Genomic DNA, 6,122 nt, shown 5'->3' on the forward strand with positions numbered 1-6,122 from the left:
TGTTTATCTTATCCTGTCATCTTTATATTTATTTAATCTCAGTAGGGCCCTGACCTTCCTCGTCACTACCCAACTGAGGTTAGGCTTGGCACTTACTGAGTACCGTTGTGGTGTACTCATGCCTCTTCTGCGCATGTTGTTCATGTGTAGATCCAGGTACTTCTACAACAGGCCTACCATCCTTGAGGGAGGAGACTACTTAGAGACTTCAAGGTACATCTGCCGTGTTCACAGACCGACGAGTCCCTTTCTATTCCTGCCTTTTAGTATTTAGCCATTCTTCACTCTCTGTTCTTATTACATAAATTCCGGAGTTAGAGCTATGTAGTACTTCCTTTTCTTAGCTTGTGATTCGTGGGTTTCCGGGTCTTGGATTTGGATATTGGTTTGAGATTTATATATAGTGTATGCCGAGCGGCACATTTAAACACTGTTGATGCCTTATTTCTGTTTTTAAATTGTTTACTTCTGCAAGTTTTGGTTATCTTCCGCAATTTAGGCTTACCTAGTCGTAGAGACTAGGTGTCGTCATGATGGTTCACGGAGGGCGAACTGGGGTCGTGACAAGTTGGTATCAGAGCTCTAGGTTCATAGGAGTCATGGATCACAAGCCAGTTTATTAGAGTCTCGCTGATCGGTACAGAGACGTCTATATTTATCTACAAGAGGCTATGTAACTATTAGGAAAATTGCACTTCATTTGATTTCCTTGTCGTGCGATATTTTGACATCACAAATCTAAACTTCTATCTTATATTCTCTCACAGATGGTTAGGACACATGCTACTCGAGATGATCAGGCACACACACCCACTACTACAGCCGTCAGAGGGTAAGGCAGGGGTAGAGGCCAAGGACGCGCACGTGGTGCAACTAGAGCACCTGCACGAGCTGCCGCCGAGGTACCACCAGCAGATCCAGCCAGAGTCCAGGAACTTGACACGCCTGCTGCTACTACTACTCCAGCTTTTCAGGAGACTCTGGCACAGTTCATGAGCATGTACACCACTCTGGCTCGGGCAGGGTTGCTTCCCCTTGCTGCAGCTATATCTTAGACTAGGGGAGGAGCACAGACTCCTGCCTCCCATACTCCTGAGCAGCGAGTGCATGTTGAGTAGGTCCTTGAGATTATTCCTGTACCGCCTGCAATGCCAGTTCAGCCCGAGGATAGGGCAGTGGCTTCCGAGGATGAGCAGTTGAGGCTTGAGAGATTCAAAAAGTACAAGCACCCTGTATTTAGTGGTCTAGCATCGGAGGATGCTCTGAGATTTCTTGATGAGTGTTACCGCATTCTCCGTACCATGGGTATCTCAGGATCGAGCGGGGTTTCTTTCACTACCTTCCAGCTTTTAGGAGCCGCCTATGAGTGGTGGCATACCTATGAGTTAGATAGTCCAGATGAGGCTACTTCATTGACTTGGGCTCAGTTTTCAAATTTGTTCCTGAGGGAGTATGTTCCTCAGAGCCTCAGGGACACATGGCGCACAGAGTTTGAGCATTTACGCCAGGGTGCTATGACTATTTCGGAGTATGCTATCCGTTAAACTAGTTTGTCTAGGCATGCACCAGCTTTGGTTTCTACTGTCCATGAGAGGGTTCGCCAATTTATTGTGGGCCTTATTCCCAGCATCAGATCTAACATGGCTCGTGAGTTGGAGATGGATATTTCGTATCAGCAGGTGGTGAGCGTTGCTAGGAGGATTGAGGGTATGCATGCTAGGGAGATAGAGGAGAGGGAGGCCAAGAGGTCTCGAGAGTCGGGCCATTATTCTAGTGCACGTACCCCAGCTGCAGGTCGCCATGGTAGGGGTTATATGAGTCACCCTATTCATTCAGCTCTTCCTGCAGCCAATAGTGCTCCAGCTCCTCCTAGATCTCAGGAGCCTTATTATGCACCTCCAGTTTCTAGTGCGTCTCCTGCACGGGGTGCTTTCAGAGGTCAGTCCAGCAGACTTGGCCCTAGCCAGTCACAACCACCACGTCTTCCCAGAGCTTATTTGGAGTGTGGTGACACATGCCATGTGGTGAGGGATTGCCCTAAACTTGGGAGGAGTGCACCTCCATAGACTTCTCAGCCACAACGTGCCCTGTAGAGTTCTCAGGCTATGATTACAGCTCCAGTTTCTACCCCAACTGCTCAGCCGGCTAGAGGTGGAGGTCGGGGAGGTAGAGGTCTCCCTAGAGGGGGAGTCCAGGCCAGATACTATGCCCTTCCTGCCTGTACCGAGGCTGTTGCCTCCGATTCTGTCATCACATGTATTATATTAGTTTGCCATAGAAATGCATCGGTTCTATTTGATCCAGGCTCTACTTACTCTTATGTGTCTTCTTATTTTACTCTACATTTGGGTGTACCTCGGGATTCTTGGAGTTCCCCTATTTATGTCTTTACTCCTATGGGAGATTCTCTCATTTTGGACCGCGTTTATCGGTCATGTTTGGTTGCTCTTAGTGGTTTTGAGACCAGAGCCGATCTATTATTATTCAGTATGCTTGATTTTGATATTATCTGGGGCATGGAATGGTTTTCGCCCCATTGTGCTATTCTTGATTGTCACGCCAAAACCGTGATGCTGGCTATGCCAGGTGTATCGCGTGTTAAGTGGATGTGTACTTTAGATCACACTCCCAGTAGAGCTATTTCTTTTCTTAAAGCTCAGCGTATGGTTGAGAAGGGGTGTGACACGTATTTAGCTTATGTGAGAGATGTCAGTATTGATACCCCTTCAGTTGATTCATTTCTAGTAGTACGAGATTTTCCCGATGTGTTTCCAGCTGATCTTCCAAGCATGCCGCCTGATAGAGATATTGATTTTGGCATTAATCTGTTGCCGGGCACTCAGCTCATTTCTATTCCTCCGTATCGTATGGCTCCTCCTGAGTTGAAGGATCAGTTATAGGAATTGCTTGATAAGGGTTTTATTCGGCCCAGTGTATCACCTTGGGGTGATCCTGTCTTATTTGCAAAGAAAAAGGATGGTTCTATGCGTATGTGTATTGATTATCGCTAGTTGAACAAGGTTACAGTGAAGAACCGTTATCCTTTGCCTAATATTGATGATTTGTTTGACCAGCTTCAGGGCGCACATGTGTTTTCTAAGATTGATTTGCACTCAGGTTACCATCAGTTGAAGATTCAGGAGCCAGATATCTTGAAGACTGCTTTCAGGACTCGGTATGGTCATTACGAGTTCCTTGTTATGCCATTTGGGCTGACCAATGCCCCAACAACCTTTATGCATTTGATGCACAGTGTGTTCCGGCCGTATCCTGACTCGTTCGTCATTGTCTTTATTGATGATATTCTGGTGTATTTTCGGAGTCGGGAAGATCATGAACAACACTTGAGGACTGCTTCAAACTCTAAGAGAGAAGAAGTTATATGCTAAGTTCTTGAAATGTGAGTTTTGGTTGGATTCAATAGCATTCTTAGGCCACGTGGTATCTAGTGAGGGTATTCAGGTGGATCCGATGAAGATAGAGGTCGTGTGGATTTGGACAAGAACATCCTCAGCTACCGAGATCCTCAGTTTCTTTGGTTTAGCGGGCTATTACCGTCATTTTGTGGAGGGGTTTTCATCGATTGCAGTCCCCATGACTAGGTTGACCCAGAAGGGTGCTCTATTTTAGTGGACGAAGGGGTGTGAGGCGAGCTTTCAGAAGCTCAAGATAGCTTTGACCACAACTCTAGTTTTTGATACTGCCTACAGGTTTGGGGTCTTATACAGTCTATTATGATGCCTCGAGGGTTGTCCTCAGAGCGATGTTGATGTAAGACAGTAGGGTGATTGCCTACGCGTCCAGACAGTCAAAGATACATGAGAAGAACTACCCTGTTCACGACCTTGAGCTAGCTGCCATTGTTTACGCCTTGAAGATTTGGCGCCATTACTTATACGGTGTTCCCTGTAAGATTTATACTGACCATCAGAGCTTACAGCACTTGTTCAAGCAAAAGGATCTAAATTTGCGCCAGAGGAGGTGGTTGGAGTTGCTAAAGGACTATGATATCACTATTTTGTATCACCTGGGCAAGGCCAATGTGGTGGCCGATGCTTTAAGTCGCCGGGCGGAGAGTTTGGCATATTTACCAGCATCGGAGAGGCCTATGGTGATGGATGCTCATGCATTAGCCAACCAGTTTGTGAGATTGGATCTTTCAGAGCCTAGTCGGGTTCTAGCTTGCATGGTTTCTCGGTCTTCCTTATTTGTTTGTATCAGGGAGCGGCAATATGATGACCCTTATTTGCTTGTCCTCAAGGAAAACAAAGGGGAATCACTTAGAGGTAATATCCTTGACTTTATAACTCATTTTTATGTGATTAAAGACCTAATTAGTAGTGAGAAATTTGGGAAAAATGGTTAATTAGGGCTTGAGTTTAAGAGGCCTTTAAATGAGGATTTGAGGGGCCATTTGGACTCCGATTTTAGTGTTCTTGTTATGTATAGACTCGTGAGAGTACGAGGTTTCTAAAAATATAAATTGCACCCGATTCCGAGACGTGGGACCAAGGGGCATTTTGGTCATTTTACATAATTTCGCCTATTAGCTTAGACTTTAATTGTAGAATCAGTTACTTGATGTGTTATTTACATTATACAATTTAATTGAATAGATTTGGGCCATTTGGAGTCGAGTACTCGTGGCAAAGATGTGGTGTTGGGTTGATTTTGAGACGATTCGAGGTAAGTGACTTGTCTAACCTTGTGTGGGGGACCTTCGCCTTAGGATATGATATATTTGGTAATTGAAATGTCTTGTACGTGAGGTGACGAGTGCGTACTTAAGCTAATTGTTGAAAATCCGATTTTACTTTAAGTATTTCAATTGAGTTCCTTTTTCCTGCTTTATTCTACTTGCGAATTTAGCCTATTGTAGTTTAGAAAAGCATGTTTAGTTGATTTAATTGCCTATTTGCTTAAACTGCCTTAATTGCATTATGTGAAGCATGTTAGGCTAGAGTTAACTGTTTACTTGGTATGAAATTTTGCATTTAACTGAGTATTCTTGTGTTGATTCTATGTGTTTTAATTTGGGACTACAGGACGACATCTCGGGAGATCCCCTATACGTATTTATGATCTGGACTGAGGTACGAGATACCAAGAGATCCCTGGCACATATATTGAGGATACCGGGAGATCCTCGGGATACCTAGAGATCCCTGGCACATATATTGTGGATATCAAGAGATCCTCGGGATATCAAGAGATCCCTAGCATATATTGAGGATATCAAGAGATCCTCGGGATACCAAGAGATCCCTAGCATATATTTAGGATACCCAGAGATCCTCGGGATACCAAGAGATCCCTAGCATATATTGAGGATACCGAGAGATCCTCGAGATACCAAGAGATCCCTGGCATATATTGATGGTACTAAGAGATCCTCGGGATACTGTGAGATCCCCGATTACTTCCTTGTGGTTTCCTTCAACTTTGTTTCCGTTATTGTACTCTTATTATCCTACGTATATTCTTATTGTAGATTTTCAATTGTACTGCTTATCTTATCCTGTCATCTTTATATTTATTTAATCTCAGTAGGGACCTGACCTTCCTCATCACTACCCAACCGAGGTTAGGTGTGGCACTTACTGAGTACCACTGTGGTGTACTCATGCCTTTTCTGTGTATGTTTTCCATGTGCAGATCTAGGTACTTCTACTCAGGTCTACCATCTTTGAGGGAGGCGACTACTTAGAGACTTCGAGGTACATCTGCCACGTCTGCAGACCTAGGAGTCCCTTTCTATTCCTACCTTTTAGTATTAGCCCTTCTGTACTCTCTGTTCTTATTAGACAAATTCCGGAGTTAGAGCTATGTAGTATTTCCTTTTCTTAGCTTGTGATTCGTGGGTTTCTGGGGTCTTGGATTTGGATATTGGTTTTGAGATTTATATATGGTGTATGCCGAGCGGCACATTTAAACACTGTTATTGCCTTATTTCTATTTTTAAATTGTTTACTTCCGCAAGTTTTGGTTATCTTCCGCAATTTAGGCTTACCTAGTTGTAAAGACTAGGTGCCATCATGATGGTTCACGGAGGGTGAACCAGGGTCGTGGACGTTCGAGGACGAACGAATATTTTAAGAGGGGGAAGATGTAATACTCGGCTG

This window comes from Nicotiana sylvestris, chromosome 6 (assembly GCF_000393655.2).
Source record: "Nicotiana sylvestris chromosome 6, ASM39365v2, whole genome shotgun sequence".
NCBI lineage: Eukaryota > Viridiplantae > Streptophyta > Magnoliopsida > Solanales > Solanaceae > Nicotiana > Nicotiana sylvestris.